The sequence below is a fragment of the Leguminivora glycinivorella genome, chromosome 1, assembly GCF_023078275.1.
Source record: "Leguminivora glycinivorella isolate SPB_JAAS2020 chromosome 1, LegGlyc_1.1, whole genome shotgun sequence".
Lineage (NCBI taxonomy): Eukaryota > Metazoa > Arthropoda > Insecta > Lepidoptera > Tortricidae > Leguminivora > Leguminivora glycinivorella.
Window position 1 is genome coordinate 6,267,543 of NC_062971.1, and position 16,280 is coordinate 6,283,822.

The window sequence follows — 16,280 nt, forward strand, 5'->3', positions numbered from 1 at the left end:
TGTGTAAGATATCCCCGCAATATTTCTTTATTTATGGTTTGAATCGACTAGTATATATTCATTTTGTCGAGTAAATCGGGAAACAAATAGTACGCAACAAGTTAAGGTCGCCGTATACATAATATTGTAGTGAATGGGGTAGGAAACACAGAGAATAAAAAATCATGGATGTCTGACCTTGATCGTAATAGTTACGCAACGGTTTTTTTTTCAACGCAACGTGTTTATTTCTGAACTGGCTGGTTTTGTAAAGTTTTTTTTTCCCGTCATGGCTTTTAATCCTCACCAATTTAAGCAAGGTGAATTCTGCCAATGTGAATTTTGGTGAAATAAAGATTGATTTTCTGCACTTACACTTACAAGGGGGTCTCTTTTTCTCTGCAGCTGACTGTACTTGACACTTGGCCCATGTGACACACATTTGAAATAGGAACCTATTGAATCTTTTTTGCAAATTCGGATATCGTGAACTTAATATTATTTTTTTTTTCTAAGATAAGCCTACCACTAATAAATTACGTCGCACATAGGGATATTTGACTAAAAAAGCTGGCCAAAATTAAGTACCTATATATGTAGATTTTTATAAGTAGTTCCATTGTGTCAATCCAAATATGCTATTTTAATTTATTATTATTTGTACTTATTAAGATCGACTAATGACCAGCTTTTTTATTGAAATACCCCTATGTGCGTCGATGACTAACTGTCCACTTCGCATCTTTTGTTAAAAATCATATTTTTTTCTTTAAATTCATAGTTTTATTTTATATTTGCATCTAAATCTAGAAGAATTTAATTAAATGTCATTCAAATGGAAACCAACGTAGATTACTTGTAATTGAAAATTAGGGGAAAGTGATACTAAATTAACCTTGTCCTAAACTAAACAAATCTTTGCTATGGCTACATAGCGACGATAAAGGTACTTTATTATTATTTAACTATTTTCTAACTATTATAAGGTTTATAATTCAACTTCCACATAAATGTATAATAATGTATATTGGCCCTTTTGCCAATTCGTAGAAACTTTTGAAACTAGTGCCCCGTGCAAAATAGCCTGTCACAGCGTTGAAAACTTTAAAACTATTGGAATTTTATATCCCAAGTTTATGTCAAGTCGAGATTTTCGCATCGGTTGAACTTTGCAGTGTCATCGAAACGTTTTAAAGTTATTGGTTTTCTTGCTCAAAACTGCTTTGCTGAATTGCAAAAAGAAGTAAAATTTGATAATGTGTGCGTGATTTAAATTTTATGACGCATCAGAAACTAGCTACGGTATGAATGGGATATATCTAAATTAATGGCATATCGTATCTAGAGCTAACATCATCATAAAATACGAATCGGGCCAGTATTATCTACTCTTATTACGTTTCGCTTAGGTACTTCTCTAAGTTGAGATCACGCGACCCCGTTTCGGGTTAGTATAAAATTAGCTTTCTTGAACGAAGTGAATTAATTTCTCCTATCCATTTAACAATAAGATCAAAGCTTAAAACTATTTAAACGAATACTTTCGCAGTGACGTAAGTCCTTATTTGAAAAATGTACTACTTTAAAAATTACATTAAAAATGGAGACGCGACAGAAAATTAATGGAAAAATTTTAGCTGGTGCTTGAAAATGAAATAAGTAAAAAAAAAAACAAGTTTCTAGTAAAGTTGAAATGACAAAGCTTACACACCTACGCGACGACAAATAATTCATTTGAAAATGTTTTAACACATCAAACAAAACTCCTCGCTTTTGTAATTTCGCATTGTTGAGAATAATTTATATTCGTGAAAGTTTCATGCACCCCGAACTAGGAGAATACTATGTTATGCAAATTTGTCAAGTTTATGCGGGAGCTAAAAATTTATTAAAACTCCGTGTAACATAAATAATATCTGCTTAAAAACGTTCCTCGGAAAGAGAAATATTATTTTGATGGCGCAAGGCGCAACATATTTGAGCATTTTCAGAATTTGGGTCCCCCCAATTAGCAAAAATTGTTAACAAAAATTAACTCGCTGTCAGTTTTGTGACGACAATTAAGCATAAAATCTATCTAAAAATTTACTTTTTTCACATTTTAAATGTAGATTATCGCTTAAAGTTTATGAAAAATCGAGGTTTCGCTCTCGACTGTTTCCTCCTCCAAAACTTAACCAATCGTTACGAAATTTGGAAATCAGAATGACAAGGAAATTATCTGTGTCGGACCGTTTCGTTTTTTTGGATAATTGATCTCAGTTTTGAATACCACGCCTTTCTTTCTGGCAAATTAAATTAAGCCGTTTTGGCCAACTTTGAGAGGCTATAATTCCTTTTAAAACAAAAATATCAAAAAAAGCAAAACGGTCCGACACAGATATTGATAATAAAAATCTGTGTTGAAAAAACCATTGATCTAGCTTCAAAAACCAGAGAGGAAACAGGCGAGAGCGTTTGTATGGAGAAATGAGGGGTATCGTATCGTCTTAAATGTAGATTATCGCTTAAAGTTTATGTAATTAACACAAAAACAATATTTTTATTGAACTTTCATTCTTAATTATCGTCATAAAACTGACAGCGAGTTAATTTTTGTTAACAACTTTCGCTAATTGGGGGGTCCCAAATTCTGAAAATGCCCATTTAGTTGGCTGGCACCACCTACCTAGTTAGGTAGCGCTATCAGGAAGAGAATTTTTATGGGTCTAATTTTGAAAACTGATGGTCTAAATGTTTTATTCTGTATTGAGAGATGGCAGGCAATGTGTTACCACTACAAAATTTTGACAAGAATCCTATACTTATATCCTATATTCTTTTTACTCACGCGGCGACATCATGTCACGACGAGAAATAAGTCATTTTAAAATGTTTTTACAACTAAACCAAATTCTTCGCGATGTTAATAATCCATATGTTTTTATTAAATAAAAACATATAGATTTTTCCTTTTTTATTGTGGAACGTACCACTTTATAAATCGCTAATTATAAATGCAGACATCAATCGCAATGAAAAAATCAACAGTGATCGACTCTGGCCAACGTGGGACTCGAACCCACATCCTTGGATTGCCGATCCAATGCGTTCACTCGATCACTGTTGATTTTTTTTTCATTGCGATTGATGTTTGCAAATTCTTCGCCTTTAAAATTTCCTATTATTGAAAATAATTTAAATTCCCAAAAGTTTCATGCACCCCAAACTAGAACCATACTAGTGTTATGTACATTTGTGAAGTTCGTGCAGTGGCCTGTTTCTCGAAAGGTACAAGCCTTGTATTACAAGTGTGTTTCCATGACAACCCATACGATTTGACAGTTCGCGCACTTGTAATACAAGGCTTGTACCTTTCGAGAAACGGGCCCCAGGTCACACGGTTGACGCTAAATCTCCGCCGCGTTTTGGCCACGGCATATATTAAGCTCATGTTAATATACTAACACGCTGAAACACATGTCACGAACATGTGTTGCATAATTTAGCGCTGATATACACGGTACGAGATGTCACGAGTTTCATTACAATGTTTTTTTTTTTTTTTCAAATTATATATTTTGCTTACTCATGGGCACAGACTAGCCGAGGCGAAGAATTTAGCCAATCAATGAAGCTATTGAAGCTGGCTCGCCCAGAGCACGCCAAATACACAAACGCTTACGATATATTTATACTATCGTTATCGTTATCGGTGTCTAGCGTCAACGATTATATATAATTTCGGCTAGGCCAGCTGATTGCATCTGTTCTAGGGGGCTGATCAGCCGGCTGAATTGGATGTAACCTCAACATGGAATGGATGTACCAACAACAGTCGCATGTATGTTCGCGTGCCGTGTAAATGGGCCCTTAGTGTCCTAGCTTCTGAAACTTACAATCATGTCTAATTAAAATCTCCATTAATATCCACTAAATGTAAAATGTTTTGTTTGTTACCTCGTCATCATGTTTTTGTTTTAATATATTATTAAATGGAGTGTTTCTCTTCATGGCACATAAATCTTTCCACTAAGCTTACATAAATTCTTTCCGGCATGAAATTCAATTTCTTATTCTACATTTTTAGAGATTTTTCAGATTAACTCTTCATAGGCTCAATAAAAAACCGGCCAAGAGCGTGTCGGGCCACGCTCAGTGTAGGGTTCCGTAGTTTTCCGTATTTTTCTCAAAAACTACTGAACCTATGAAGTTCAAAACAATTTTCCTAGAAAGTCTTTATAAAGTTCTACTTTTGTGATTTTTTTCATATTTTTTAAACATATGGTTCAAAAGTTAGAGGGGGGGACGCACTTTTTTTTCCTTTAGGCGCGATTATTTCCGAAAATATTAATATTATCAAAAAACGATCTTAGTAAACCCTTATTCATTTTTAAATACCTATCCAACAATATATCACATGTTGGGGTTGGAATGAAAAAAATTTCAGCCCCCACTTTACATGTAGGGGGGGGGTACCCTAATAAAACATTTTTTCCATTTTTTATTTTTGCGCTTTGTCGGCGTGATTGATATACAAATTGGTACCAAATTTCAGCTTTCTAGTGTTAACGGTTACTGAGATTATCCGCGGACGGACGGACGGACGGACGGACGGACGGACGGACGGACAGACAGACATGGCGAAACTATAAGGGTTCCTAGTTGACTACGGAACCCTAAAAAAGAAGCCTTTGATGCTCCTACAAACAATTATGGTCTCCTTGCTATTGACACAAGTTTTTAGGGTTCCGTAGTAACTAGGAACCCTTATAGTTTCGCCATGTCTGTCTGTCCGTCCGTCTGTCCGTCTGTCCGTCCGTCCGCGGATAATCTCAGTAACCGTTAGCACTAGAAAGCTGAAATTTGGTACCAATATGTATATCAATAAAGTAAAAAAAAAAAAAAATGTTAGGGTTTTGGTAGGGGTGTTTTTTTTTCATTTCAACCCCAACGTGTGATATATTGTTGGATAGGTAAGGCCTGACTCGTAACGGATTTGTCAAATTCAAAACTGTTTTAACGGTACCAGAGCCGGCCGAATCAAAGTATGTTTTTCTATAATGTGTTTAAAATGTATTTAAAATTTATTATTTATTAGTAAATTCATCATTCTCCATTTCTCCTCGCTTATGTTGTAAGTTTTGTTGTATGCCCTCCATCCTACATCCGACAGTGTTTTTCGACACATTCTTAGTTTTAGTCCTATCAAGGACTATCTTTTTTTAAATATTTTGGTGGCTTATGGTTGGTGTCATTTAAATGAATGAATTTCTTAGACACTCCATCCTATTCCGGTTAATAGGTGAATACTATGAGACTTCGTTAAATTAAGTTTTTTACCCGATTTGAAGAGCGTTGGCTTTAGCAGGCTGCTGGCTTCATAGCTGTGGTGGATGATATCCAGCTATTGTCAGAATAAAGTTGAAAGATCATATTATTAAATAAAATCTGCGAACAGCTTCGTTCAGCAGTTTTTGTTGTAGATTTTTTATCGAAAAGTGGTTACTTTGCTTTAAATGCTTAGTAACGGACACTGCATCGACTGAATTCCTAGTAAAGTGGATATTTGGAGACTCATCTACATTATCATTGTTTCATAGGAATCGTAAAGAAATTGCCTTTCAGATAAGGTATAATGTTGGTTGCCTGGTAGTGTTGAAAATGATTTAAATGCAAGTTTCGTCAACAGGAATCAAGTTTTTGACAGCAATTTGTCGCCGAATTATTTTCAGCGATCACTTTAATTTTATCTATCTAGTTAGTTGAGAATTGCTTTTAAACATGATTCTAACATAATAATTTTGTGAATCTGGCAATTTGAATGGTGTAATGTATATATAAAGTAAGCTAGAAATTATACAAGAAAAAGCACTCTGAATTTGACAAATCCGTTACGAATCAGGCCTTATTTAAAAATTAATACGGGTTTTTTAAAATAGTTTTTTGATAATATTAATATTTTCGGAAATAATCGCTCCTAAAGGAAAAAAAAGTGTGTCCCTCTAACTTTTGAACCACATGTTTAAAAAATATGAAAAAAAATCATAAAAGTAGAACTTTATAAACTTTCTAGGAAAATTGTTTTGAAATTGATAGGTTTAATAGTTTTTGAGAAAAATATGGAAAACTACACTGAGCGTGGCCCGACACGCTCTTGGCCGGTTTTATGTCATTAGCGTCATTACACTTTGCAGTTAGACTACCGAAGTTAAAAAATAAAGTGCGACGGGAGAACGAGCAAGTTAAAATAGCATTAAATTAGCCTTTGACGTACTAAACTGCATTTGAATAAGTGGCCTTGCTAGAGTCGCTAAAATTGTTGAAACAAAACTAAGTCTCACATAATTATAATAGAATATTAATTACCTAAATGTTTAGTCTTATAAATCTTTTATCTTTTTTTTTTAAATCTTTATTAAAGAGCTTTATCGCTTAGCGATTATGTCGCTCCATATAACCCACATAGTTACATTTACTTACGATTAATAAGGCCTATATTAACTAGCTTGAATAGTGCTCGGGCTTCGTCCGACAATGGAAAAGCCAGGGCACTATTACAGCCACCAACATTTGTAAAAGTATTACAGGATATTTTAAGTTGGCTTCTAAAAGGCTCATTCCGCACACATTCCATTAATATGTGGTACACCTATTAACCGGAATAGGATGGAGTGTCTAAGAAATTCATTCATTTAAATGACACCAACCATAAGCCACCAAAATATTTAAAAAAAGATAGTCCTTGATAGGACTAAAACTAAGAATGTGTCGAAAAACACTGTCGGATGTAGGATGGAGGGCATACAACAAAACTTACAACATAAGCGAGGAGAAATGGAGAATGATGAATTTACTAATAAATAATAAATTTTAAATACATTTTAAACACATTATAGAAAAACATACTTTGATTCGGCCGGCTCTGGTACCGTTAAAACAGTTTTGAATTTGACAAATCCGTTACGAGTCAGGCCTTACCTATCCAACAATATATCACACGTTGGGGTTGAAATGAAAAAAAATCACCCCTACCAAAACCCTAACATTTTTTTTTTTTTTTTTACTTTATTGATATACATATTGGTACCAAATTTCAGCTTTCTAGTGCTAACGGTTACTGAGATTATCCGCGGACGGACGGACAGACGGACGGACAGACGGACGGACAGACAGACATGGCGAAACTATAAGGGTTCCTAGTTACTACGGAACCCTAAAAACTTGTGTCAATAGCAAGGAGACCATAATTGTTTGTAGGAGCATCAAAGGCTTCTTTTTTAGGGTTCCGTAGTCAACTAGGAACCCTTATAGTTTCGCCATGTCTGTCTGTCCGTCCGTCCGTCCGTCCGTCCGTCCGCGGATAATCTCAGTAACCGTTAACACTAGAAAGCTGAAATTTGGTACCAATTTGTATATCAATCACGCCGACAAAGCGCAAAAATAAAAAATGGAAAAAAATGTTTTATTAGGGTACCCCCCCCCCTACATGTAAAGTGGGGGCTGAAATTTTTTTTCATTCCAACCCCAACATGTGATATATTGTTGGATAGGTATTTAAAAATGAATAAGGGTTTACTAAGATCGTTTTTTGATAATATTAATATTTTCGGAAATAATCGCTCCTAAAGGAAAAAAAAGTGTGTCCCTCTAACTTTTGAACCACATGTTTAAAAAATATGAAAAAAAATCATAAAAGTAGAACTTTATAAACTTTCTAGGAAAATTGTTTTGAAATTGATAGGTTTAATAGTTTTTGAGAAAAATATGGAAAACTACACTGAGCGTGGCCCGACACGCTCTTGGCCGGTTTTATGTCATTAGCGTCATTACACTTTGCAGTTAGACTACCGAAGTTAAAAAATAAAGTGCGACGGGAGAACGAGCAAGTTAAAATAGCATTAAATTAGCCTTTGACGTACTAAACTGCATTTGAATAAGTGGCCTTGCTAGAGTCGCTAAAATTGTTGAAACAAAACTAAGTCTCACATAATTATAATAGAATATTAATTACCTAAATGTTTAGTCTTATAAATCTTTTATCTTTTTTTTTTTTAAATCTTTATTAAAGAGCTTTATCGCTTAGCGATTATGTCGCTCCATATAACCCACATAGTTACATTTACTTACGATTAATAAGGCCTATATTAACTAGCTTGAATAGTGCTCGGGCTTCGTCCGACAATGGAAAAGCCAGGGCACTATTACAGCCACCAACATTTGTAAAAGTAATACAGGATATTTTAAGTTGGCTTCTAAAAGGCTCATTCCGCACACATTCCATTAATATGTGGTACACATCCTCAATAACATCACAATCTGAACATAGTGGTGAGGCAACTTTACGCATCATAAATCCAAACTTATTTAATGGAATGTGCCCCGAACGAACTCTTAGAGCTGTTACAATCTCTTGACGATTAAGTGAGCAATCTATCCATGGTGTGTTTATGAGTTCTGGTTGGATCGTTCTGTACCAAATGCCTTTTTCTTTTGATCTAGCATCAAAGTACTCTTTCCATAATTGGCGACAACGTTTTTCACTATTTTAATACACTCGGAAAAGAAAGGTAAAATGTTACATGTGGTATCACAATGACAGGCTTGCTTAGCGAACCAATCTACTTTTTCGTTTCCAGTAATGCCTATGTGCGAAGGAATCCATTGCAAGATTAACGATTTTCCTATAGATTCCAGATTATAAATGCTTTTAAGTATGCTATCTTTTATCCTAAACTTAAAGAAATAACAGCCAAAGCACACTTTTTTACAAGCTCTTATTTGACTTGCCTTGTTAGTATGTTAGTTTGGGTCAAAACGTAGAAGCTAAATTTGACCCCCTTCCCGGTTTCTGATTGATCTGAAATTTTTCAAAAATATGTAAATCACGTGACAATGCAATATTATGGTATCATGGAGCTGATTTGATGATGGAGAAAAATGGTGGTCCTAGGAACTCTATTATGAAACGTCGTATCCCCATCGAGTAAGGGGTTTTTAGAAACGCCTCGGAAAACAGCAGATGACTGTTAAAAGAAAGGTACAGTCGGCGATAAAAGCTTGTTCCAAAAAAGACATTTTTGCAAAAAAACTTATTACTATTCATGTACCAATATCTAACAAGGGTATTTCAACAGAACTCTGATGCTTATATTTTTTTAAGTAGGTACCTACGTTTGAAATAAATTTACAAAGTGTTTATGTATAATGCTATAAAAAGAAACATAAATTATATGTACGTCATAACAGTCGTTTACCTCGGAATAAACAAAACATTCTGTTAAAAATAATGTAGAAGGGTCGAACATTTATAAATTTAACAAGCCATTAATAGTTATTTGTTATACAAGGGGGCAAAGATGTATTTTAACGCCGAGTGTGGAATTGAAAAACGAGCAAGCGAAAGGATTCTATAGTTGAACCACGAGCGAAGCGAGTGGTTCGAGAATAGAATCCTGAACTTGCGAGTTTTTTAACACACGAGAAGTAAAATACATTTGCACCCGAGTGTAACACAAAACTTTTCCCCTCACTATAGCGAGGAAACTACAACGCAAAAAATGCGTTTATCACTGCTTCCAGTAGTTCCACAGGTGGTAAATCATCTTTTTATTACTAGATTCACCTACTTTTATCAATTTTAAAGCTGTTATATACTTTCATCTGTCACTTATTTTTTTTCATTCTCCATGTCCACGTTACGTATAAGGAAAGTATTCATTTAAAAAGTAAACTTGCTAGGGTTACTTTCGTTTTTGCACGGCATGAGTATCGCTATAGGCACCATCTTTTACCTGTGCCCTACATTATTTATAATATTGTAGTTATTATCTCTTAATATGATACAATTTCAAAATTACTTTTTTCTTAGAGACAATTAAAATCAAAACACAATAACATGCGTAATAAAAGATATAAATAAAAACATGCAATAAAACATGACGAAACGCGTGTACATTTTGGAGCATTTTTAAATTATCGGGATGAAAAATACTGTCGATTCTGAGTAGTATAAGCCCAATAACACCAGGATTTTTGAGAATGAGGCTATTAATACTTTTATTATAAAAATGGCCGACTTACTTCGCGGAACGCTGGCGAATACTGAACGTCAAGTATCAAATCATCAATCACAAATCATCATCTGCGAAAATGTGAATATGTTGACATAAACCCATTACTTCGTAAGACAAGGTGGTCATCCCTGAGGATCCGATTCTCTCTGATCCTGATATTTTTGGGTTCTTTGAGCTCAGAATCACAAACTAGTTGAATTCTGGTGATATAAGTAAAACGCTTCAATAATTTGTAGGGACATTTTTGTATGACTTATTTTATTTATCGAACAGATATTTTTAAAATTATTTTCTCAATCATGGAATGGAAATTGCTATCGATTCTAAGTAAAATAGCCCTAAAACACGATGATTTGTGAGAATCAAGAATACAACATTTTTATTCCGAAAAAGCCCGATTTACTTTTCCGTCGAATTACGCAGCTGAATAAAGAAAATCACAAGTCTCAAATCGTCAACCACAGTTTCCGCGAAAATGTGAATATGCCCTTTGACATAAACCCATTATTTCGTAAGACAAGGTGGTCGGATATTGGCACGTGCGAAGGGAAATAACCACCGTGGATTCCTATTCAGCCCTCATGTTTAGGGTTGATTGGATCCGGCGATTTGGAAAGGCAAATGATCCGTTCGGTTTTTGCGAATTAGGGCGTGGCGGTGTTCGGGAATTTTTCATCTGCTCTTTATATTTATTTTAGGTAATTTGATTTTTATCGGTTTATTATTTTCAATAAATACGAAAATAGATGTAATATCTTTAACAAACAAATCAAGTCTTTATTTCAGTATTGCTTTATGTTATACTCGTATTTATTAACACAACTTTTGAATTACTTACGTGCAAAAAAAAGTGTGTTAGGTACTGACTGATAAACGCTGATGAAACTAAAAATGTACCACTATCGATGTTATAAATTTAAATAGATATCATACACGAAAGAAAAAACGACAAGGCCCACTGGTGGCCGAGCCGGGAATCGAACCCGGGTCTTCAGCTTACGCGGCTAACGTCTTCACCACTAGACCACCCGACCGCCGTGGTACCCGACGAAATTTCTCTAGTGTATGTTATCTCTGATAAACAAATCAAAAAATATTCAATAAAAATAATTTGATATGTTCCCTAGTTGTACTATCGATGTTGTTTATTTTTGATATCAATTTTATTTGATCAAATACTAGGTACTGAAAGATGAAGATCGATAAAACTAATTTATTCTAAACAAAGCAAGTTTGTTTATCTAACAGATAAATCAAAATAAACAGCAATATATTCCTGATATTCAATAGAAAACACATTATTTTGTGTCAGTACGAGTATCAACTGATACATACTGGTATAGGTACATAACCTAAGTATGTTTTTTTTTTTTTCAGTTATTATGAGTTATGTTATGAGCATACAATGATCATAATTAAAATTAAAAATTGTGTAAAAAAATCTGGTAACATCAATATCCAAAGAGAACAACAAACTAAATTAAAAAAAAACAGACCAAGTGCGAGTCGGACTCGTCTACCGAGGGTTCCGTACAAACTTTCAATAGTTGAATCATCAAATGTTATTCATATAACTTTACAGACTACTACCTAACTAAATCCTTCAAGACTCAATTTTCTACATAATAAGTAATATTTAATATAAAATTTAATTATTCCACAACGTCCAAAGAAAATCAAGACAATTCGACTTCAATAGTTTTACGACATGTCGTTAAGACGCCGACCCCATTATATCAGGAAAAACGCGATGTAGGATATGAGCGTTCAACGTACAGCGACATCTATCGGAAAATTAAGTAAACTAATGTGCGCGAGCTTAATGTATGGAAATAGTATTTTCGTTGTATCAACATCGAATTACCTGGCAACCAATTGTTTGTAATAACCGTCTCTGATTGGTCGATAACGTGACAGATAAAAAAAAAACGTGTTTCAGATGCAGAAAAATTTGCCAGGTATCGCAAATTAGTAAAGAACTTGTATGAAGTTCTATTTTTGAAATTATTACAGTTAACTAAAAGTGAACTGTAATGAAATATTATAGTTGACTAAGTGTCAAAGACTATCTAACACTGAAAAGTCAGCACTTATAGTTTAGTCTGTGGTGTCCTAATTGACAGATTAAAGTCGACGAGTAGAAAAATGATTTTTATGGGTTAATTATTTATTGCGTTAAGCGATTTTAAAAATTTTTCCTTCATTTGAAAGCAGGTATGAAAATGTAAATTACAATAGCCATGTTTGTTAAAAAAATCATAAATTTTCGTTGTTAAACTTCGGAGATAAGGGGGGAAGGGAACGGTATTTTTTTATATTTTCCTTCAAAAAACATTTTATTTCCACAACAAAAAAATATAAAAAATAGTTTAATAATGTACAGTTTGAGCTCTTTTTAACGATACCCCACTTGACCTAGTAACTTGACATTAACCGTTTGCCCCCTTTCATTTTGGCCATTTTCTAAATTAGAAAAACTTATACCTTCAATCTGTAGAGGTTAAAGATGTTCATAAGTATTCCAAATTTCAAAGCGATAGCGTAGTAGTTCTCGAGATATTTAGTAATGTGACAGACAGACAGACAGACGGACAGAGCGGCACCATAAGGGTTCCTTTTGTACCTTTTTGGTACGGAACCCTAAAAACGTCGGTTTCCATAGATTTAAATTTGAATATTCATTTTAAATAAGTATCGTACCAAACATCGATTGAAATTGTTTGATAAGTATCTAAAAAGTTATTTTGATTGATGTTTTAGGAGATTGTTATTTTCTCCGATTACAGACCGGAGGTGGATTCTAATTAATCGCAAGGCGAGCCGATCCGTTATGATTACAAGTTTGGGCTTCACTTCCTTCCTTTTGCAGGGTTAGTTCCAGTAGGTCCACAATTATTATAATCCTCTTTGTCAATATTAACTATTTGTAGGTAATTTATCTTTAAAGATAGACCATCTTTGAAATCATTATTTTAATAGGATTATTTCTAAATTTATAGGAGCTCAGAGTACGTTTGCATAATTGATTGCCGAGCGGCCGAGATTATGTAAAGAAAACAATGTTTTCAGTAAATTTCTAGCATTTGATTTCTCTGGTCACCTTTCTCAACTATTTATTATTTTCTGTACCTACCTACTTAAAACATTCATACTGCCTGGCAAACCGTTTTAAATTTGGCAACTATTGAATCACTTTAGTATGAGAACAGTAATTGTTATGATGAAAGTATGTTCCATTTCTACTCGCTTTTGCCAAGCTGCACCTATCAGGCCGTCCCTATCGCACTTACAAATAGTGCGATAGGAACGGCCTGCTATTTTATCGTCTATCGCGCGACCATGCTTCCCGTGCTGTACTTACGTTCATTTTACGTCCATTAGATTACTTTGAAAAATAACATACTGCAAATAGTAAGTGGGGTAGATTCATATTTAAGTGAATTTTAAAGGCAGAACAAAGCATGCAAGAGATATATTGTATACCCGGCAATCCTGATCCAGATGAATCGAACATCAAGGAACATAGATTTGTGACGATTGATTGCCAGGATCCCAACATTCTCGATTCGGCGTCAGCTCGCGTCCTACCACTATCCGAAGGTTGTGCAGGCTGTAGCCAATATTACGTTGGGCGAGGGGTAAACGTAGGTGTCCTGATCCTGATTGATGCCTTAGGGCCCATTTAGACGGTACGAGAACTCGCATACGAGTTTTATTACATTGCGGTATTTGATGGCTGTGCAAAATTGTATGTAACCTCAAAAGCTCGCAATGTAACTAAAATCGTATGCAAGTTCGCACGTCGTCTAAATCAGGCCTTATGGTATTGTTTGAGGCATTTTAGATTTAGCGTATTTAGTCGTGAGCTGGAAGTGTTTTCCTTGCGGATGCAGTCTTGTGGAAGTTCTAGGAGAACATTCTCGGGTATGTTTTTTATCTGCCTGTTTACTTGTTAATGACTATTTCTTAAATTTATTGAATAACTCATTATTTGGTGCGTGACCAAATGCGGTCTTGGTGAAATAGGTATATGAGGCAATCCGAAAAAATATATTTTTCCCATACCTATCTATTTACTATAAATAACTGCTAATTTGTGAGAGGTACCCAGGAAGGTGATAGGTACGAATGGAGATAAAACAGTGATAACTTTCTTGAAAGAAGTAGTAAATCTTAGATGTTGTTACAGTCAAACTATTGAAGTTTTCTGTTTTGTGCCAAAACTTTTGTCTCGCACCCGCCCGGCAACAGCTGTCGGCAAAGTTTGCCTAAGTTGGGATATTGTAGTGAAACTGTTGGAGGGGAAAATTGGTACGGCGGGGAAAAATGAAATTATTCAGCTTCGCTAAACCCTTTCATGGTAGCACATTATCATAATCACGTTTGGATGTACAGTGGGGCTCACATATATCTTAACAAGCAGATGTTCCATAAATATAACTGGCTTCATGCTTCTAACTCTTCTGTCTTCTTTTTCCTAGCTCAATCGGACACTCAATATTACCTACTATTGTTTTATTTTATTCATAATAATATTAATGACATTTACTATTTTAACTATAAAACTCCCGTGAGACTCATACATATTTAAAAATATTTTAAGCGGGTTACTCACGTATTAAGTCGATATAGCGTTCGACATGTTTCGGTCCAATTTCGAGGACCTTTCTCAAGAGTATTTTTTAAATACATTTACTATGTAGGTAGACTAGCGGAAACACCTTTAATACACACAAAAAGCTTTTCCAGACAGGTTTTACAACGAAAACCAAAGGAAATTAGTAAAGTAGTCCTATAAAAACGGTTGGGTACAGACCCAAAACAATTACAATAACGCGGCAGCGTAGGAATTATAGCTCTAATAAACTGGCACGTGACATTCACATTGGGTTGGCGAGCTCAGACACTTAGAGCTCTTGGGTCGACCAGTGTAGCGTGACCTCCCAAGTTCGTAGTCACATTTAAAAGTTTAGTATGAGTAATGAGGAGGCACACTGACATTTTATCCCGCCAGGCGGCGCCTGTGCAAGTGTCTAGGCATGACACTGTCATTCATACGTGAGAGAGAGAAAAAACATATCATCTTCTCTCTCTCACACTTATGGACTAATAGGGTGGCGCCATCTGTCATAACCTTTGAGTGTGCCTCCTCATTAGGTACCCTGCCGGCATATTATGCTTCCAATTTTATCACTTATCTACGGTTGATAACTATCCGTCACGCTTTGGCAAGTAATGCAAGTATATCAGTGTGAGAGTGACAGATGTCTTATTCACGTGGATAAATTATAAAAATGCAAGCTTAATACGCCGGCTGGTTGGTTTTCACGTTTATATCAATTGGAATTATTATAACATACCTTCAGCTAAAGTATTTTGGTATTTGTGTAACACACCTCGTTTCTGCTTGGATTTTGTGGATTGCGGACAGTTTTGTGAAAGTTAACCGTGGTGATCTTAAAAAGTTGATCTGATACGCAGGTCTGTTCGAAATTATTTTTATTTTTATCATATCTAATGAAATGAAATATTTATTATCCAAGTAGGCATATTACAATGCGCTTATGAACGTCAAATAAAACTACGCCGGCTCTAACCCTACGCCTCAGCCTCGAGAAGATTTCAGTCCCCCCTCAGTTGGAGGGGGGTATCCACTATGGGACCGGCAAGAAACTCGGCGGGCCACTTCTTTTCAAACCATTACATCTTATAATTAACATGCATTAAAAAACAAGATACAATTTAATAAGCAAAAATATTCATAAAAAAAAATTAACACTATGGAAATTAATTTCAAGAAATTATATAAAGTACAAAGCTACTAGAAAAAAAAAACGAACAGATACAAATAAAAGATAACTAAAATAACTTTATGACATCCGTCCATTTGAGTTTTACAAAATGGAGTGAAAGAAGTGACTAAGACCCACTTCCTAGCCAAGTCACAATCGCTTACGCATCGTATACGTATCATAGCTGGCTCTCCCTATCGCTCTTCTGTAGGTGCGAGACAGAGACAGACTGCGTTTTGATCGCCACGTAGCGTCAATGATTGTCAATAGGGAACTTGACTGTAGTTAAAATAAAATATTGTATACCATGCACGAAATAAAGCATCAGATAATTATAAGAAAAACATGGACAGAAGTTATTTTTAAAACCACTTTCTATTCTGTTTAAAATATTACCAATAATAAATGTAGATAAAAATAAAATAAAAATCAGTTTAATTGAGAACCTCCTCCT

At 34.8% G+C, this 16,280-nt stretch overlaps 1 protein-coding gene and 1 non-coding gene across 4 annotated transcripts in view; one reads left to right on the forward strand and one right to left on the reverse strand.

The window, feature by feature from the left end:
• LOC125226211 (atrial natriuretic peptide receptor 1-like) overlaps positions 1–16,280 on the forward strand; it is a 499,228-nt gene that overhangs the window by 372,563 nt on the left and 110,385 nt on the right. The gene's annotated exons all lie outside the window — the stretch shown is intronic.
• Positions 10,997–11,068, reverse strand: Trnat-cgu. Its single transcript has one exon. It is a non-coding gene; the product is annotated as a tRNA-Thr (tRNA).